Source organism: Salvelinus namaycush, unplaced genomic scaffold (assembly GCF_016432855.1).
Source record: "Salvelinus namaycush isolate Seneca unplaced genomic scaffold, SaNama_1.0 Scaffold85, whole genome shotgun sequence".
In the NCBI taxonomy this organism is placed as follows: Eukaryota; Metazoa; Chordata; class Actinopteri; order Salmoniformes; family Salmonidae; genus Salvelinus; species Salvelinus namaycush.
The window spans coordinates 31,267-53,341 of NW_024061586.1; the positions used below are offsets into that span (position 1 = coordinate 31,267).

At 40.9% G+C, this 22,075-nt stretch overlaps 2 long non-coding RNA genes across 2 annotated transcripts; one reads left to right on the forward strand and one right to left on the reverse strand.

The window, feature by feature from the left end:
* Nucleotides 1-2,904: 2,904 nt before the first annotated feature.
* Nucleotides 2,905-6,959, reverse strand: LOC120043058. The gene is made up of 2 exons (XR_005476309.1): nt 6,457-6,959; nt 2,905-4,325 (listed from the first exon to the last, which is right to left on the reverse strand). It is a non-coding gene; the product is annotated as an uncharacterized LOC120043058 (long non-coding RNA).
* LOC120043060 lies at nt 6,909-10,444 on the forward strand. The gene is made up of 2 exons (XR_005476310.1): nt 6,909-6,943; nt 8,608-10,444. It is a non-coding gene; the product is annotated as an uncharacterized LOC120043060 (long non-coding RNA).
* Nucleotides 10,445-22,075: the final 11,631 nt, after the last annotated feature.

Here is a 22,075-nt window from a genome sequence, read left to right on the forward strand (position 1 = left end):
TTTTAAGCAGATAAGATCAGTTAAACCCTATGACTTGTCTCTCATTACTTCCTTATTTCAATGCTGTGGAAACCTTTTCTTAGATCAGTGGTTGAACTCAGCTAAATAGAGCAAACGGATCTGTTCTGAAAAACCCCACAGGAAACTGCTGACAGAGCAGCAAAGTTACACATACAGTTGATGTCAGAAGTTTACATACACTTAGGTTGAAGTCATTAAAACACATTTTTCAACCACTCCACAAATTTTTTGTTAACAAACTACAGTTTTGGCAAGTAGGTAAGGACATCTACTTTGTGCATGACACTGGTAATGTTTCCAACAATTGTTTACAGACAGATTATTTCACTTACAATTCATTGTATCACAGTTCCAGTGGGTCAGAAGATTACATACACTAAGTTGACTGTGCATTTAAACAGCTTGGGAAATTCCAGAAAATGATGTTATGGCTTTAGAAGCTTCTGATAGGCTAATTGACATCATTTGAGTCAATTGGAGGTGTACCTGTGGATGTATTTCAAGGCCTACCTTCAAACGCAGTATTTCTTTGCTTGACATCATGGGAAAATCAAAAGAAATCAGCCAAGTCCTCAGAAAATAAATTGTAAAGTCTGGTTCATCAAGTCTGGTTCATCCTTGGGAGCAACTTCCAAACGCCTGAAGGTACGACGTTCATCTGTACAAACAACAGTACGCAAGTATAAACACCATGGGACCACGCAGCCGTCATACCGCTCAGGAAGGAGACGCGTTCTGTCTCCTAGAGATAAACGTACTTTGGTGCGAAAAGTACAAATCAATCCCAGAACAACAGAAAATGACCTTGTGAAGATGCTGGAGGAAACAGGTACAAAAGTATCTATATCCACAGTAAAATGAGTCCTATGTCGACATAACCTGAATGGCCGCTCAGCAAGGAAGAAGCCACTGCTCCAAAACCGCCATTAAAAAGCCAGACAGTTTGCAACTGCACATGGGGACAAAGATCGTACTTTTTGGAGAAATGTCCTCTGGTCTGATGAAACAAAAATAGAACTGTTTGGCCATAATGACCATCGTGATGTTTGGAGGAAAAAGGGGGAGGCTTGCAATCTGAAGAACACCATCCCAACCATGAAGCACGGGGGTGTCAGCATCATGTTGTGGGGGTGCTTTGCTGCAGGAGGGACTATTGCACTTCACAAAATAGATGGCATCATGAGGAAAGAAAATTATGGTGATATATTGAAGCAACATCTCAAGACATTAGTCAGGAAGTTAAAGCTTGGTCGCAAATGGGTCTTCCAAGTGGACAATGACCCCAAGCATGCTTCCAAAGTTGTGGCAAAATGGCTTAAGGACAACAAAGTCAAGGTATTGGAGTGGCCATCACAAAGCTCTGACTTCAATCCTATAGAAAATTTGTGGACAGAAGTGAAAAAATGTGTGCGAGCAAGGAGGCCTACAAACCTGACTCAGTTACACCAGCTCTGTCAGGAGGAATGGGCCAAAATTCACCCAACTTACTGTAGGAAGCTTGTGGAAGGCTACCTGAAACGTTTGACCCAAGTTAAACAATTTAAAGGCAATGCTACCAAATACTAATTGAATGTATGTAAACTTCTGACCCACTGGGAATGTGATGAAATAAATAAAATATGAAATAAATCACTCTCCTATTATTCTGACATTTCACATTCTTAAAATAAAGTGGTTATATGTCAGGAATTGTGAAAAACTGAGTTTAAATGTATTTGGCTAAGGTGTATGTAAACTTCAGACTTCAACTGTAGTGTGTGCTATAATATCAGCTCTGTCTACTGCTTCTATCTCATTACGTCCTAACTTCAATGATGTGAGATAAACTTCTTTGCAACTTATCTTGGATCAGTGGTTGAACACACTACCACAAACTGAAAAACTCCACAGGAAACTGCTGACAGAGCAGCAAAGTTACACATAGTGTGTCCTATAATATCACCTCTAACTTTCTACTGCTTGAGTTCACCTCTTATAGAATATTGGCTTAATGTTCCAGCACCTCAATATAAACAGTACCAGCACCCAAAATGAGTACTGATGAGGTCTCATGTTAGAGCAGGAGAAGGGGGGATGTGGTGTAGAAGCTAGAGGTCTGTTACCCAAGTCAACTCAACAGGCCTGATGCTATATGTCAGGGTCAGGCTGGGCTGGGACAAGAGAGGAGCAGGTTACTGGTTATGATGACATCACTGGTGAGAGGTCAGTAATGAAAAGATATTCAGTTGACTGCATGTTAGTCTGTCAGCCCTCTCTCCTTTAAAAAGGATAAAACGTTATACATGCAAAATAATCTACAAATGAATCTTGCAATGTGACCAGTCTCTTCCCTGAACAGATCACATAATGACCAGTCTCTTCCCTGAACAGATCACATAATGATCAGTCTCTTCCCTGAACAGATCACGTAATGATCAGTCTCTTCCCTGAACAGATCACATAATGACCAGTCTCTTCCCTGACCAGATCACGTAATGACCAGTCTCTTCCCCGAACAGATCACAGAATGATCAATGCAGTAACTACTATACAGTAACTATGACTAAACAATCACAATACAGTAACTGACTAAACAATCACAATACAGTAACTGACAAAACAATCACAATACAGTAACTAAACAATCACAATACAGTAACTATGACTAAACAGTCACAATACAGTAACTATTGGTCACTATAATGTAATATATTCTAATATGAATTCATTCTAGAATTGTGTCTGTTACTAATGATAAACCTGTAAACTGCACTCTTCCTCCCCATCTCTGTATTTTTCAGCTCCAGATGACAAAACCTACACAGTCCAAGGGTTGCAGGTCTGCCGACTTCCTTCTGGTCACACATTGTATTCAGAGAAATATCCAATAAACCAAAGACATTGTTTTAACTGTCAATGTACTTTATTGCAGATGTTTTCCTCAAATAAAATGGAGCGTAAAAGAAACCAGTTATTACAATTTATTTACATTGGGTCTAATGTGTGTGTGTGAGAGAGGGAGGCATGTGAAGGGTTAAAGTTGATTTTGGGGATCTTCTAAAGACCCCCACCATTGATTATGTTATTCATTTGCTTACGTGCCATTGTACTTATGCTCACTGTATAGCTGAATATGGAGGCCTCTCTGTGTGTAGCTCTCTGCCAAAACCCGCAGCCCCGCGTCTGTGAGAAGAGGTGAGAAAAGGGACTGAGGGTGACAGAGAGACACAGAGAGACAGCGTCTGTGAGAAGAGGTGAGAAAAGGGACTGAGGGTGACAGAGAGACACAGAGAGACAGCGTCTGTGAGAAGAGGTGAGAAAAGGGACTGAGGGTGACAGAGACACAGAGAGACAGCGTCTGTGAGAAGAGGTGAGAAAAGGGACTGAGGGTGATAGAGACACAGAGAGACAGCGTCTGTGAGAAGAGGTGAGAAAAGGGACTGAGGGTGACAGAGAGACACAGAGAGACAGCGTCTGTGAGAAGAGGTGAGAAAAGGGACTGAGGGTGACAGAGAGACACAGAGAGACAGCGTCTGTGAGAAGAGGTGAGAAAAGGGACTGAGGGTGACAGAGAGACACAGAGAGACAGCGTCTGTTTTTCTCTGAAACAAGGGCAGATTTACATACTGCTGAGACAGATTCTCAGAAACCTTGTGTTGAGAATAACTTGTTATTTTAGCTGCACATGCAGGGTTTGACACCATGAGGGGTGATCTATATAAGATGCTGTCTTTCTTTTGTTCAGAACTCAGGAGAGACATCAGTTGTATGTTGATCTTTGACTTCTGTCTACGGCTGTCTTCTAATTATAATATCTTAATTTTATACATTCACATTTTAAGTGTTTCTTATTTGTTAAGTAAATAACGCAGCCTAGAAAAGTGGAACCAACACGTTGTCAACTTAGATAAAAAGCACGCATAATTTCCTCAAACTGTAAACATTAAGCCGTCGTCTTTTACAATATTATCAATCACCCTTTGATAGATATGGAGAGTAATTATGTAGATATTGAGAATGGATATGAAGGAGTAGATATCTCCAATCCTCAAATAAAATGCAGCAAACATTAAATAAACAAGTAATTACAACGTATTTACATTGTGGATAATGTGTGTTGTGTTTTATATCCCTGTCAGCCACCCATCTCTGCTTGGTCAGTCTGGATAGGCCCAGTGTCTTCTGGGTGAGGCTGTCAGCCACCCATCTCTGCTTGGTCAGTCTGGATAGGCCCAGTGTCTTCTGGGTGAGGCTGTCAGCCACCCATCTCTGCTTGGTCAGTCTGGATAGGCCCAGTGTCTTCTGGGTGAGGCTGTCAGGCAGATCTGAAAGAGAGAGGCATAATTTTCTGACCTGACAATAATCCAAAACTAAACAGAGTGAATGAGTGTATTGCCTAGATCCAATCAGATCAAGTGTTAACCTGTGATATCTGACACCACACAGCTGATGTTTTGGCCGGGTCAGAGGTGTAACTGTGTTGGATCTGTCCAATCAGTGAGCAGCAGCTCTTGATCAAAGTCACAAAACTACAGCCGTCCTACAAACATTACAAGTTCAGAAGGAGAAAGTGTCATAAAAATAATGACGCTCACATTCTAAATCATCAAACTAAATAAATCATGAGGATTTCTATCAGCCTAATGGAGATGTAGATTACATCTCACATTCTAAATCATGAGGATTTCTATCAGCCTAATGGAGGTGTAGATTACATCTCACATTCTAAATCATGAAACTAAATCATGAGGATTTCTATCAGCCTAATGGAGGTGTAGATTACATCTCACATTCTAAATCATGAAACTAAATCATGAGGATTTCTATCAGCCTAATGGAGGTGTAGATTACATCTCACATTCTAAATCATGAAACTAAATCATGAGGATTTCTATCAGCCTAATGGAGGTGTAGATTACATCTCACATTCTAAATCATCAAACTAAATCATGAGGATTTCTATCAGCCTAATGGAGGGGTAGATTACACCTCACATTCTAAATCATCAAACTAAATCATGAGGATTTCTATCAGCCTAATGGAGGTGTAGATTACATCTCACATTCTAAATCATGAAACTAAATCATGAGGATTTCTATCAGCCTAATGGAGGTGTAGATTACATCTCACATTCTAAATCATGAAACTAAATAAATCATGAGGATTTCTATCAGCCTAATGGAGATGTAGATTACATCTCACATTCTAAATCATGAGGATTTCTATCAGCCTAATGGAGGTGTAGATTACATCTCACATTCTAAATCATGAGGATTTCTATCAGCCTAATGGAGGTGTAGATTACATCTCACATTCTAAATCATGAAACTAAACTGCACCCCATATCAACCAACTACTAGCTGGTCACAAGGCTACGTTGTTATCATTTAGTAATGTTGTACTGTAGCCTACTGCACCCCATATCAACCAACTACTAGCTGGTCACAAGGCTACGTTGTTATCATTTAGTAATGTTGTACTGTAGTCTACTGCACCCCATATCAACCAACTACTAGCTGGTCACAAGGCTACGTTGTTATCATTTAGTAATGTTGTACTGTAGTCTACTACACCCCATATCAACCAACTACTAGCTGGTCACAAGGCTACGTTATCATTTAGTAATGTTGTACTGTAGCCTACTGCACCCCATATCAACCAACTACTAGCTGGTCACAAGGCTACGTTGTTATCATTTAGTAATGTTGTACTGTAGTCTACTACACCCCATATCAACCAACTACTAGCTGGTCACAAGGCTACGTTGTTATCATTAGTAATGTTGTACTGTAGCAAGGCTACTTTCATTAGTAATGTTGTACTGTAGTCTACTACACCCCATATCAACCAACTACTAGCTGGTCACAAGGCTACGTTGTTATCATTTAGTAATGTTGTACTGTAGTCTACTGCACCCCATATCAACCAACTACTAGCTGGTCACAAGGCTACGTTGTTATCATTTAGTAATGTTGTACTGTAGTCTACTGCACCACATATCAACCAACTACTAGCTGGTCACAAGGCTACGTTGTTATCATTTAGTAATGTTGTACTGTAGTCTACTGCACCCCATATCAACCCAACTACTAGCTGGTCACAAGGCTACGTTGTTATCATTTAGTAATGTTGTACTGTAGTCTACTGCACCCCATATCAACCAACTACTAGCTGGTCACAAGGCTACGTTGTTATCATTTAGTAATGTTGTACTATAGTCTACTACACCCCATATCAACTAGTAGTGACAAGGCTATATTGTTGTCATTCAGTAATACTGTAAGGTTACTGTACATCACATTATCCACCCAGCTAGGTAGTGATAGCTTAGCTAGCTCCAAAGAAACAACTAATGAATGACAACAGGCTTTTTAACAAAATATATATCTAGCTTGTATGATTGCATGTAAAAAGAACTTTACAGATGATTAAAGTTTGAAAGCAAAGTTGACTTACCAGTATGCTGCTCTCTCGGGAACTAGAGCAAGGCATCCAGATATGAGGTTAGCTAGCGCCGTTAGCATTAGCTAGCTAGCAGCGCCAGCATGTTAGCTATGAAAGTATCCATCCAGCAACAATGTCGAGGTCAACAACGAAAGGAACTATGTTAAACCATGCTGACTTCGTAAGATAAGTCAACTCGGACTGAAATAATGAACAGGCTGAACGTACATTTCTGTGTCTAACTAGATAACTTTAGCTTGTCATTCCTGTTTACAGAGTGTACGTCCCTCTACATGGAAAAGCGCCACTGTGTCAACATGTGGCCAGAATTATATTACATCCGGGTTGGTTTACAAACCCCACTGACAAGGCACCCGGACTGTTGTCCACGATACCGCCGACTTTTCCTCCGGCCACTGACGGGGATGAGGGCTTTGCCGGGTGTCTGGAGTAAATCCTTCCCGTCCGACTCGTTGAAGAATAATTCCTCCAGTACGGGGTGAGTAATCGCTGCCCTAATATCAAGAAGCTATTTTCGGTCATAAGACATGGTGGCAGAAACATTATGTACAAAATACGTGAAAATAACGTGAAAAAAACATACAGAATAGCACAATTGGTTACGGGATCGTAAACCGGAGGCCATCTCCTTCAGCCCCATTAGATAATCATAATTAGACATCCAACCCCTAGGGGGCAGCAGGAGACAGGTGTCTGGAGTACCAGCATGGTTTAATGGCTCTGGTGAAGTTTAACCTAAGCACTTGGGTAGTGGTGCACTTTATAGGGAATAGGGTGCCATTTGTGGCGCATTCTATGGGAAAATCGCAATTACATTTCCTTTAATTACTCGAGTCCTCTCTCCTCGCCTCCTACTCAAAACCCAAAGGAGGAAAGGGAGGACACAAGGAATCAAGGAAATGAAATCTAACTAGCTGACAGGATGATGAAATACTGTACTAGGTCTGGGTAATATGAGGGTGATCATGTTTCATACTCACACCAAACTACAGTGAAATCTGTAGGCTCCAGGTTGAACTTTCCCTTAGATACATGTAACCCTCTCTTCTGAGGGACCTGAGTTCCTATCAGTTTGGACCTAGTATCTAGGTGTGTGGCAGTACTATTAGACTAGGTGGTCAAAAAGTAGTCAACATGTGAAGGTTAATGTGTGTAAACATAATGTAAATATAATGTCTGACCAATCGAAATACACATTTCAAAATTGTTTTGGTCACGTGGACTGGGAAATGTTCCGTAAAGCCTCAGACAATAACATCGATTTATACGCTGACTCGGTGAGTGAGTTTATTAGGAAGAGCATTGGAGATGTTGTACCCACTGTGACTATTAAAACCAACCCTAACAGGAAACCATTCGTGCAAAACTGAAAGCGTGAACCACCACATTCAACCATGGAAAGACGTTGGGGAATATGGATGAATATAGACAGTGTAGTTATTCCCTCCGCAAGGCAATCAAACAAGCGAAATGTCGGTATAGGGACAAAATGAAGTCGCAATTCAACAGCCCAGACACGAGACGTATGTGGCAGGGTCTACAGGCAATCACGGACTACAAAAAGAAAACCCATCACGTCACAGACACCGACATCTTGCCACCAGACAAGCTAAACACCTTCTTTGCCCGCTTTGAGGATATACAATGCCAACGACGCGGCTCGCTACCAAGGACTGCGGGCCCCCCCTCTCCTTCTCCATGGCCGACGTGAGTAAGACATTTAAACGTGTTAACCCTCGCAAGGACTGCGGGCCCCCCCTCTCCTTCTCCTTGGCCGACGTGAGTAAGACATTTAAATGTGTTAACCCTCGCCAGGCTGCCGGGCCCCCCCTCTCCTTCTCCTTGGCCGACGTGAGTAAGACATTTAAACGTGTTAACCCTCACAAGGACTGCGGGCCCCCCCTCTCCTTCTCCTTGGCCGACGTGAGTAAGACATTTAAACGTGTTAACCCTCGCAAGGCTGCTGGCCCCCCTCTCCTTCTCCTTGGCCGACGTGAGTAAGACATTTAAACGTGTTAACCCTCGCAAGGCTGCCGGCCCATAGTTGAGGTAGGCTATATAATTACACCGGTAATAGTTGTATTACTTGTGAGGCACAGCTGAGTGAGCATACATTTAAATAATTCACTTTTTATTTTACAGGGCTGATGGGGCCTGCATCTGATGGTCAGTCTCAGAGGACGGAGAGAGCAGCAGACTGAGGGTCCTCCTCTCAACATCTCTCCTCTGGTCCTTTCCTCCAGTGACTCTGACCATAAAGACACACAGTCTTCCATCTGATGGTCAGTCTCAGCGGACGGAGAGAGCAGCAGACTGAGGGTCCTCCTCTCAACATCTCTCCTCTGGTCCTTTCCTCCAGTGACTCTGACCATAAAGACACACAGTCTTCCATCTGATGGTCAGTCTCAGCGGACGGAGAGAGCAGCAGACTGAGGGTCCTCCTCTCAACATTCCTCCTCTGGTCCTTTCCTCCAGTGACTCTGACCATAAAGACACACAGTCTTCCATCTGATGGTCAGTCTCAGCGGACGGAGAGAGCAGCAGACTGAGGGTCCTCCTCTCAACATCCCTCCTCTGGTCCTTTCCTCCAGTGACTCTGACCATAAAGACACACAGTCTTCCATCTGATGGTCAGTTTCAGAGGACGGAGAGAGCAGCAGACTGAGGGTCCTCCTCTCAACATCCCTCCTCTGTTCCTTTCCTCCAGTGACTCTGACCATAAAGACACACAGTCTTCCATCTGATGGAGAAACTCCAGTCTCACCACATTATTTCTGCCTCAGGAACAAATTCATGTTACTGCTATGAACAGAGAAAGTTAATATTCCTCCATATTAAAAATAACCAAGCTGCTAATAACAACAACACAAGCCTGTAGAGACACTTTCCTGCTCATTGTTGTAGCGCTGAGAGGAAACAGGAAGAACGCTCATTTTATACCTTCTAAAAGTGATGAATACAAAGTGTTGACAGTGTTGAATACAAAGTGTTGACAGTGCTGACAGTATTGACAGTGCTGACAGTGTTGACAGTGTTGGCAGTGTTGGCAGTGCTGACAGTGTTGACAGTGCTGACAGTGTTGACAGTATTGACAGTGCTGACAGTATTGACAGTGCTGACAGTGTTGACAGTATTGACAGTGCTGACAGTGTTGGCAGTGTTGGCAGTGCTGACAGTGTTGACAGTGCTGACAGTGTTGACAGTGTTGACAGTGATGACAGTGATGACAGTGTTGACAGTGCTGACAGTGTTGGCAGTGTTGGCAGTGCTGACAGTGTTGACAGTGTTGACAGTGTTGACAGTATTGACAGTGCTGACAGTATGACAGTGTTGACAGTGATGACAGTGTTGACAGTGCTGACAGTGCTGACAGTATTGACAGTGCTGACAGTGTTGACAGTATTGACAGTGCTGACAGTGTTGACAGTGCTGATAGTGCTGACAGTGTTGACAGTGTTGACAGTGTTGACAAAAAAGTTGAACATGAACTTCCTCATGAAAACAGCAGCTATTTGCTGTGTTGTTGACAGTTTCCCCTTGTCCTGGTTTTAAACCTTTGTTTTATGGCGTTACGGTAATCTGAGCCATCCCATTGGCCAGCGGTAAAACTATAGTGCACTTGATTTGCTCTCTGGTCCAAAAGGGAGGCAGTTTGTACATTCAGACACATGAAATGCTTCAGAATGACAACAGTAGGGCTTTTCCGGCGCGCAGGGCAGCTGAATCAGGTGCACCTACCCGTCTCTACTCCAAAACCAACCATATCTGGTTAGTAGAGACCCTACTGAGTATTTCCATCCCACCTTAGCTGAGACAGGTAGAAAATATTTCTCTCTACTAGCCAATAAGTATCCCATATACTGTGTATTGCATTGCAGTGAATGGAGTGGGTTGAGTAAGGAGTCATCAGTAGTCTGTATTAAACACGTTGTCCAGCACAAGAGACCCATTTACATTAAACAGACTATATTGACTAATTCCAATAACAGATAATTGTATTTTATTAAAGGTATATTTCTTTAAATGTAGCCTACACCAGTGGTGTAGTGGAAGGTATACGCAGGTATACTCTGTTAAACCACTTGTTTTTCAGTGGGCATTGTGTCACTTCTTAATCCCCACTGATACATATCAAAGTATTGTAGTGGAGGTTTACGTCATATCAATTAATAGGGCTGATGGAACAGATCAGAATGTTCAGCTTCAAATGGTGATCAACTATTATGTCTTCACACTGTAGGAGCAGCAATGTCCACATGGCAGTAGACCTACTCCTGAATGTTCCTACTCCTGAATGTTCCTACTCCTGAATGTTCCTACTCCTGAATGTTCCTACTCCTGAATGTTCCTACTCCTGAATGTTCCTACTCCTGAATGTTCCTACTCCTGAATGTTCCTACTCCTGAATGTTCCTACTCCTGAATGTTCCTACTCCTGAATGTTCCTACTCCTGAATGGTCCTACTCCCGAATGGTCCTACTCCTGAATGTTCCTACTCCTGAATGTTCCTACTCCTGAATGTTCCTACTCCTGAATGTTCCAGCATGCAGTTTGGGGGAAAACCGTGTTCTAAAATGCACAGGGCCCATGGAAGAGGTTTCATGGACAGAGATGGAAATATCAGTTAGAAAGAGGAGGGGGTTTAAAGATACAACAACTATCATGTGTTGATAATGTGATTATTTAGGATAATGTCTTTGCCTGACAGATAATGAAACATAGTTTAAAGAAAACCATTAGAACAGGAGAACTCATAATGAGGAAGTCTTTATAAAATAATTACCTCTACGTTTCTATGGTGGGATTTTGGCAATAGGCTACTTTGAAGCAAGTTAATTAAGACATGCCTCATAATACAGTATGAAGAAAAACGTCCAGGTTTCAAACCATTAAGTTTAAAAACATCTGAATTTGAGAACAAAAACCTAGAATTTTTTTTTGAAAATATGAAACCTGTGAATTTATGACTCAGGTTCTCTGTTTTAATAAAAGGCCTACTATTATCCTACTGAACAGTACAGCTTGGGGTGGTCTACTATTATCCTACTGAACAGTACAGCTTGGGTTGGTCTACTATTATCCTACTGAACAGTACAGCTTGGGTTGGTCTACTATTATCCTACTGACCAGTACAGCTTGGGTTGGTCTACTACTATCCCACTGAACAGTACAGCTTGGGTTTGTCTACTTTTATCCTACTGAACAGTACAGCTTGGGTTGGTCTACTATTATCCTACTGAACAGTACAGCTTGGGTTGGTCTACTATTATCCTACTGAACAGTACAGCTTGGGTTGGTCTACTATTATCCTACTGACCAGTACAGCTTGGGTTGGTCTACTATTATCCTACTGAACAGTACAGCTTGGGTTGGTCTACTATTATCCTACTGACCAGTACAGCTTGGGTTGGTCTACTATTATCCTACTGAACAGTACAGCTTGTGTTGGTCTACTATTATCTTACTGAACAGTACAGCTTGGGTTGGTCTACTATTATCCTACTAAACAGTACAGCTTGGGTTGGTCTACTATTATCCTACTGAACAGTACAGCTTGGGTTGGTCTACTATTATCCTACTGAACAGTACAGCTTGGGTTGGTCTACTATTATCCTACTGAACAGTACAGCTTGGGTTGGTCTACTATTATCTTACTGAACAGTACAGCTTGGGTTGGTCTACTATTATCCTACTGAACAGTACAGCTTGGGTTGGTCTACTATTATCCTACTGAACAGTACAGCTTGGGTTGGTCTACTATTATCCTACTGACCAGTACAGCTTGGGTTTGTCTACTTTTATCCTACTGAACAGTACAGCTTGGGTTGGTCTACTATTATCCTACTGACCAGTACAGCTTGGGTTGGTCTACTAGTATCATACTGAACAGTACAGCTTGGGTTGGTCTACTATTATCCTACTGACCAGTACAGCTTGGGTTGGTCTACTATTATCCTACTGAACAGTACAGCTTGTGTTGGTCTACTATTATCCTACTGACCAGTACAGCTTGGGTTGGTCTACTATTATCCTACTGAACAGTACAGCTTGGGTTGGTCTACTATTGTCCTACTGAACAGTACAGCTTGGGTTGGCCTATTATTATCTTACTGAACAGTACAGCTTGGGTTGGTCTACTATTATCCTACTGAACAGTACAGCTTGGGTTGGTCTACTATTATCCTACTGAACAGTACAGCTTGGGTTGGTCTATTATTATCTTACTGAACAGTACAGCTTGGGTTGGTCTACTATTATCTTACTGAACAGTACAGCTTGGGTTGGTCTACTATTATCCTACTGAACAGTACAGCCTGGGTTGGTCTACTATTATCCTACTGAACAGTACAGCTTGGGTTGGTCTACTATTATCCTACTGAACAGTACAGCTTGGGTTGGTCTATTTTTATCCTACTGAACAGTACAGCTTGGGTTGGTCTACTATTATCCTACTGAACAGTACAGCTTGGGTTGGTCTACTATAATCCTACTGAACAGTACAGCTTGGGTTGGTCTACTATTATCCTACTGAACAGTACAGCTTGGGTTGGTCTACTATTATCCTACTGAACAGTACAGCTTGGGTTGGTCTACTATTATCCTACTGACCAGTACAGCTTGGGTTTGTCTACTTTTATCCTACTGAACAGTACAGCTTGGGTTGGTCTACTATTATCCTACTGAACAGTACAGCTTGGGTTGGTCTACTATTATCCTACTGAACAGTACAGCTTGGGTTGGTCTACTATTATCCTACTGACCAGTACAGCTTGGGTTGGTCTACTAGTATCTTACTGAACAGTACAGCTTGGGTTGGTCTACTATTATCCTACTGAACAGTACAGCCTGGGTTGGTCTACTATTATCCTACTGAACAGTACAGCTTGGGTTGGTCTACTATTATCCTACTGAACAGTACAGCTTGGGTTGGTCTACTATTATCCTACTGAACAGTACAGCTTGGGTTGGTCTACTATTATCCTACTGAACAGTACAGCTTGGGTTGGTCTACTATTATCCTACTGAACAGTACAGCTTGGGTTGGTCTACTATTATCCTACTGACCAGTACAGCTTGGGTTTGTCTACTTTTATCCTACTGAACAGTACAGCTTGGGTTGGTCTACTATTATCCTACTGAACAGTACAGCTTGGGTTGGTCTACTATTTTCCTACTGAACAGTACAGCTTGGGTTGGTCTACTATTATCCTACTGACCAGTACAGCTTGGGTTGGTCTACTAGTATCATACTGAACAGTACAGCTTGGGTTGGTCTACTATTATCCTACTGACCAGTACAGCTTGGGTTGGTCTACTATTATCCTACTGAACAGTACAGCTTGTGTTGGTCTACTATTATCCTACTGACCAGTACAGCTTGGGTTGGTCTACTATTATCCTACTGAACAGTACAGCTTGGGTTGGTCTACTATTATCCTACTGAACAGTACAGCTTGGGTTGGTCTACTATTATCCTACTGAACAGTACAGCTTGGTCTACTATTATCCTACTGAACAGTACAGCTTGGGTTGGTCTACTATTATCCTACTGAACAGTACAGCTTGGGTTGGTCTACTATTGTCCTACTGAACAGTACAGCTTGGGTTGGTCTACTATTATCCTACTGAACAGTACAGCTTGGGTTGGTCTACTATTATCCTACTGAACAATACAGCTTGGGTTGGCCTGTAACAAGTAATTAAAGAGTAAAACGTAATTAAAGAGCAGCAGTAAAATAACAATAGCAAGACTATATACAGGTGGGTGCCTGGCTCTCAAGAGAAGACAGGCTATGTGCACACAGCCCACAAAATGAGGTGGAAACTGAGATGCACTTCCTAACCTCCTGCCAAATGTATGACCAGTTCATTCATACTGTATGTTGTAGTCTGTCCAAGAGGGGAATCACACAGACTGATCTCAGTTAATTCATACTGTATGTTGTAGTCTGTCCAAGAGGAGAATCACACAGACTGATCTCAGTTAATTCATACTGTATGTTGTAGTCTGTCCAAGAGGAGAATCACACAGACTGATCTCAGTTAATTCATACTGTATGTTGTAGTCTGTCCAAGAGGGGAATCACACAGACTGATCTCAGTTAATTCATACTGTATGTTGTAGTCTGTCCAAGAGGAGAATCACACAGACTGATCTCAGTTAATTCATACTGTATGTTGTAGTCTGTCCAAGAGGAGAATCACACAGACTGATCTCAGTTCATTCATACTGTATGTTGTAGTCTGTCCAAGAGGAGAATCACACAGACTGATCTCAGTTAATTCATACTGTATGTTGTAGTCTGTCCAAGAGGAGAATCACACAGATTGATCTCAGTTAATTCATACTGTATGTTGTAGTCTGTCCAAGAGGGGAATCACACAGACTGATCTCAGTTAATTCATACTGTATGTTGTAGTCTGTCCAAGAGGGGAATCACACAGACTGATCTCAGTTAATTCATACTGTATGTTGTAGTCTGTCCAAGAGGGGAATCACACAGATTGATCTCAGTTAATTCATACTGTATGTTGTAGTCTGTCCAAGAGGGGAATCACACAGACTGATCTCAGTTAATTCATACTGTATGTTGTAGTCTGTCCAAGAGGGGAATCACACAGACTGATCTCAGTTAATTCATACTGTATGTTGTAGTCTGTCCAAGAGGGGAATCACACAGACTGATCTCAGTTAATTCATACTGTATGTTGTAGTCTGTCCAAGAGGGGAATCACACAGACTGAGCTCAGTTAATTCATACTGTATGTTGTAGTCTGTCCAAGAGGGGAATCACACAGACTGATCTCAGTTAATTCATACTGTATGTTGTAGTCTGTCCAAGAGGGGAATCACACAAGACTGACAGCCTGTAATTTTATTAAAAGCATTCAGTTGATTACATGGCAGTTTAGAGAGAAACATCATAACAATAATCTACATCATAATCAATAATCAATATCATAACATTTATAATCAATAACATCATTATCTATATACTACTAACAACATCATAACAATAATCTACATCCTAATCAATATCATAACATTTATAATCAATAACATCATTATCTATATACTACTAACAACATCATAACAATAATCTTCATCATAATCAATATCATAACATTTATAATCAATAACATCATGAGATGTAAACAACAACAAACCCCTTTATTTAAAAAAAATTCAAAACACAAAGAATGACCAGATGATTATAATAATACATGAACTAATAATGGAGACACTTCAAGATAAAGAATCTAAGAGACACTAAATAAGATAAAGAATCTAAGAGACACTAAATAAGATAAAGAATCTAAGAGACACTAAATAAGATAAAGAATCTAAGAGACACTAAATAAGATAAAGATTCTAAGAGACACTAAATAAGATAAAGAATCTAAGAGACACTAAATAAGATAAAGAATCTAAGAGACACTAAATAAGATAAAGAATCTAAGAGACACTAAATAAGATAAAGAATCTAAGAGACACTAAATAAGATAAAGAATCTAAGAGACACTAAATAAGATAAAGAATCTGAGAGACACTAAATAAGATAAAGATTCTAAGAGACACTAAATAAGATAAAGATTCTAAGAGACACTAAATAAGATAAAGAATCTAAGAGACACTAAATAAGATAAAGATTCTAAGAGACACTAAATAAGATAAAGAATCTAAGAGACAATAAATAAGATAAAGAATCTAAGAGACACTAAATAAGATAAAGAATCTAAGAGACACTAAATAAGATAAAGAATCTAAGAGACACTAAATAAGATAAAGAATCTAAGAGACACTAAATAAGATAAAGAATCTAAGAGACACTAAATAAGATAAAGATTCTAAGAGACACTAAATAAGATAAAGAATCTAAGAGACAATAAATAAGATAAAGAATCTAAGAGACACTAAATAAGATAAAGATTCTAAGAGACACTAAATAAGATAAAGAATCTAAGAGACAATAAATAAGATAAAGAATCTAAGAGACACTAAATAAGATAAAGAATCTAAGAGACACTAAATAAGATAAAGAATCTAAGAGACACTAAATAAGATAAAGAATCTAAGAGACACTAAATAAGATAAAGAATCTAAGAGACACTAAATAAGATAAAGAATCTAAGAGACACTAAATAAGATAAAGAATCTAAGAGACACTAAATAAGATAAAGAATCTAAGAGACACTAAGTAAGATAAATAATCTAATAGACACTAAATAAGATAAAGAATCTAAGAGACACTAAATAAGATAAAGAATCTAAGAGAACACTAAATAAGATAAAGATTCTAAGAGAACACTAAATAAGATAAAGATTCTAAGAGACACTAAATAAGATAAAGATTCTAATAGAACACTAAATAAGATAAAGAATCTAAGAGACAATAAATAAGATAAAGAATCTAAGAGACACTAAATAAGATAAAGAATCTAAGAGACACTAAATAAGATAAAGATTCTAAGAGACACTAAATAAGATAAAGAATCTAAGAGACACTAAATAAGATAAAGAATCTAAGAGACACTAAATAAGATAAAGAATCTAAGAGACACTAAATAAGATAAAGAATCTAAGAGACACTAAATAAGATAAAGAATCTAAGAGACACTAAATAAGATAAAGAATCTAAGAGACACTAAATAAGATAAAGAATCTAAGAGACACTAAATAAGATAAAGAATCTAAGAGACACTAAGTAAGATAAAGAATCTGAGAGACACTAAATAAGATAAAGAATCTAAGAGACACTAAATAAGATAAAGAATCTAAGAGAACACTAAATAAGATAAAGATTCTAAGAGAACACTAAATAAGATAAAGAATCTAAGAGACACTAAATAAGATAAAGACAAGAAGACAAAAGTAAAAGCAATACATTCTGGAACACAAAACAGACGTAATTGAGCTACTCACTTAAAATAATCAAACCCCCAAGTTTACCCAAAACCCCATGTTACCCAAAACCCCATGTTACCCAAAACCCCATGTTACCCAAAACCCATGTTACTAAAACCCCATGTTACCCAAACCCCATGTTACCAAAACCCCATGTTACCAAAACCCCATATTACCCAAAACCCCATGTTACCCAAAACCCCATATTACCCAAAACCCCATATTACCCAAAACCCCATGTTACCCAGAACCCCATGTTACCCAGAACCCCATGTTACCCAAAACCCCATATTACCCAGAACCCCATGTTACCCTGGTGGTAAAAACTAAACTAAAAGGAATAATGGTGGTTGCAGTCACTCATTTCAGATTTCTTCCAAGGTTCTAGAAAGATAAACTAATACTGAACTTGTTATTAAAATTAGAACCACTTCAGGTTTGTCACCACATTTTAAACACCAGTCCACTGCTGACCATCGATTTAAAACACAAAACTGATCTAAGATCAGCATGTAGGGTCAGCTTCATTCTACTCCTACTCCGTCCCCTGGGCTGCTCTCTCCTCTCCCGGTCCAGCTTCAGCTCTGGAGCTCAGAGAGACCATCTCCATGGCATTGACATCAAGATCCATGCTGCTCACCCTGTTCACTCTCTTCTGCCTCCTGGTGGGCTAGGGAGACACAGCACCAACAGATAGTCATTTACTCTGTAGTATCTCCATTCTCTCTCCCTCCCTTTTCTCCTCACCCTCTCCCTCTAGTTTAAATGACTTGTAACGTCTGAGTAAATGTCTTTACCTTGTAGTACAGGTAGGAGGTGGTGATGGCTGTTAGTAGGATCAGCAGCACTACAACGTGTCTGATGATGAAGGCTGGCAGAGGAGAGGCTGCAAACAGAAACACCTTTGATGAGGGGACTGATCATCATCACATAGATCTGTGGGAAATCTGTCAATGACAAAGTTAAGTCTGGTTCATGTTCAGTTACCTGTGATGGTGAGGGAGAGGAGCTCACTCTCAGAGGAGAAGTTATGAGAGAAAACATAATTGTCATAAACACAGCTGTAGTTCCCTTGGTGGGAGTCATCTGCAGCAGGGAAGAGGAAGGCAGCAGAGTGATTGACAGCTGGCTGGGTCTGGGTTCTGTTGGAGCCGGTGAACGTGAGGAGGAAGGAGCCTCCTGGGTACTGTGGCTGAGTGGAGCAGGTGATGGTGAAGCTGTAGCCCCTGAACATCTCGGGCCCCTGGTGGCCCCTGGAGACCCCTCCCATTGAGTCAGTCAGGGAGATATCAGGCTGGACCAGGAGATCTGTAACAGTAAAAGAGAAGAAGAAAAACCTCTTCAACTAGTTTCCTATAGATATGACAATAACATCAGCGTGTAACAGTGCCAGCCACCCTCCCTCACAGGGCAACATGAGTAGTGGGCCTACAGTCACTGAGACAACATATGTTGATATCAGGCTTAAGCAGGACATCTGGAACAAGAGGAGAGAAAAAGAAAACGTAGCTCCTCAACTACTTTCCTCATTTAGATATGACAATAACATGACATGTGACAGTGGTAGTGAGTAGAGACGTTCACTGAGAACACTCAAATACAAAAGCATTCTGGGATATTTAAGTTGTATTTGATTCCTACTTGACTAAGTGATCTATTTTGTAAAGCAGACTGACAAGTTAAACAGTCATCATGAGATGTGCAGAAGAAGTTGTATGAATGAAGGAAATCAGTTGAATATAATGATAATATGTTGATATGTCCTTAGCAGATCACTGTGAGTCCAGGAAGGAGATGTAATACATGGACTAGACTATGGGGATATTTTATATATGAATGCTTCCGCTAAGTGTTTGAGATCAATTGACACCCTTTACCATGTCACTCTGAGATTTATTTTCAACTGCAAAACCCTTGCGCACTTTGTATACCAGGACTGGCCTTCTCTAGTTCATCGTAGACTCAGTCACTTTGTATACCAGGGTTGGCTGGCCTTCTCTAGTTCATCGTAGGCTCAGTCACTGTGTATACCAGGGTTGGCTGGCCTTCTCTAGTTCATCGTAGGCTCAGTCACTTTGTATACCAGGGTTGACTGGCCTTCTCTAGTTCATCGTAGGCTCAGTCACTTTGTATACCAGGGTTGACTGGCCTTCTCTAGTTCATCGTAGGCTCAGTCACTTTGTATACCAGGGTTGACTGGCCTTCTCTAGTTCATCGTAGACTCCGTCACTTTGTATACCAGGGTTGACTGGCCTTCTCTAGTTCATCGTAGGCTCAGTCACTTTGTATACCAGGGCTGGCCATCTCTAGTTCATCATAGGCTCATTCACTTTGTATACCAGGGTTGGCTGGCCTTCTCTAGTTCATCGTAGGCTCAGTCACTTTGTATACCAGGGCTGGCCATCTCTAGTTCATCATAGGCTCATTCACTTTGTATACCAGGGTTGGCTGGCCTTCTCTAGTTCATCGTAGGCTCAGTCACTTTGTATACCAGGGCTGGCCATCTCTAGTTCATCATAGGCTCATTCACTTTGTATACCAGGGTTGACTGGCCTTCTCTAGTTCATCGTAGGCTCAGTCACTTTGTTTACCAGGGTTGACTGGCCTTCTCTAGTTCATCGTAGGCTCAGTCACTTTGTATACCAGGGTTGGCTGGCCTTCTCTAGTTCATCGTAGGCTCAGTCACTTTGTATACCAGGGTTGACTGGCCTTCTCTAGTTCATCGTAGGCTCAGTCACTTTGTATACCAGGGCTGGCCATCTCTAGTTCATCATAGGCTCATTCACTTTGTATACCAGGGTTGACTGGCCTTCTCTAGTTCATCATAGGCTCATTCACTTTGTATACCAGGGTTGACTGGCCTTCTCTAGTTCATCGTAGGCTCAGTCACTTTGTATACCAGGGTTGGTTGGCCTTCTCTAGTTCATCGTAGGCTCAGTCACTTTGTATACCAGGGTTGACTGGCCTTCTCTAGTTCATCGTAGACTCAGTCACTTTGTATACCAGGGTTGGTTGGCCTTCTCTAGTTCATCGAAGGCTCAGTCACTTTGTATACCAGGGCTGGCCTTCTCTAGTTCATCGTAGGCTCAGTCACTTTGTATACCAGGGCTGGCCTTCTCTAGTTCATCGTAGGCTCAGTCACTTTGTATACCAGGGCTGGCCTTCTCTAGTTCATCGTAGGCTCAGTCACTTTGTATACCAGGGTTGGCTGGCCTTCTCTAGTTCATCGTATGCTCAGTCACTTTGTATACCAGGGCTGGCCTTCTCTAGTTCATCGTATGCTCAGTCACTTTGTATACCAGGGTTGACTGGCCTTCTCTAGTTCATCGTAGGCTCAGTTACTTATATATTTTTTATTTATAAAGCCATTTTGGGTTTACTACCTTTTTATTTGGGCATTTTTATTGTTCAGAAATGTGGTGGGTACTCTCTTCGTTCGCTGGACTTTATCCTGCTAACTGTTCCAAATGTCGGAACTGAATTTGGTAAAAGGGCTTTTATGTACTCTGCGCCATCGTCTTGGAACACCTTACAAAATACTTTTGAACTGGAAGAACTTACCGATTGGTATTTTTAAATCACTGATGAATGATCTTGAGACTGATTCCCTGACCTGTCAATGTTTTTAATTTGCTGTTTTTGATTTTGTTACTCTTGTGAATTCTATGGTTTTTACTAGATTACTTGAAGTTTTTCATGTTGTCTGTCTGTCATTTTTGTAATGACTTGGTGCTGCCTATCTTGGCCAGGACGCTCTTGAAAAAGAGATTTTAAATCTCAATGAGCCCTTCCTGGTTAAATTAAATAAATAAAAATAAATGGACAAAAGTATGTGGAACTCAGCAGTGAGTTTTACAACAGAGGATTATTTTTACGCTCTACGTGGTTCAACACCCGGCGGTCCGTTCTGTGAGCTTGTGTTGTCTACCACTTCGCGGCTGAGCCGCTGTTGCTCCTAGACATGCCACATTAAGTCCCTGAGATCTTCAGTAAGTCCAATCTACTGGCAATGTTTGTCTATGGAGATTGCATGGCTGTGTGCTCAATTTTTTACACCTGTCAGCAATGGGTGTGGCTGAAATAGCTGAATCCACTAAAGTCCACATACTTTTGGCCATATAGTGTATCTTGTTATTACCTGAGCAGATCACTCTGAGTCCAGGACGGAGATAATACATTCTCCTACACTCCCTCAGTGAAGACTCAGACCCGGAACAGATGAATCCAAACCCTCTAGTGGTGTTTCCAGATGGTTCTGAAACAGTGGAGCCACAACCCAGCTGTCTACACACTACTGCAGCTACATCCTCCTGGTCCCTGTCCTCAGCTCCCACAGTCCTCCACTCTCCCTGGTCGTACCACTCCACTCCACCAGCACAGCGACTGCCTCCTCCCACCAGCCTCACATCATCAGGCTCTGTGAAAAGAAAAGAGAGAGACAGTAATCTTACTATTTTCTCACTAAAACACACCTACAGTGGGGAGAACAAGTATTTGAAACACTGCCGATTTTGCAGGTTTTCCTACTTACAAAGCATTTAGAGGTCTGTAATTTTTATCATAGGTGCACTTCAACTGTGAGAGACGGAATCTAAAACAAAAATCCAGAAAATCACATTGTATGATTTTTAAGTAATTAATTTGCATTTTATTGCATGACATAAGTATTTGATCACCTACCAACCAGTAAGAATTCCGGCTCTC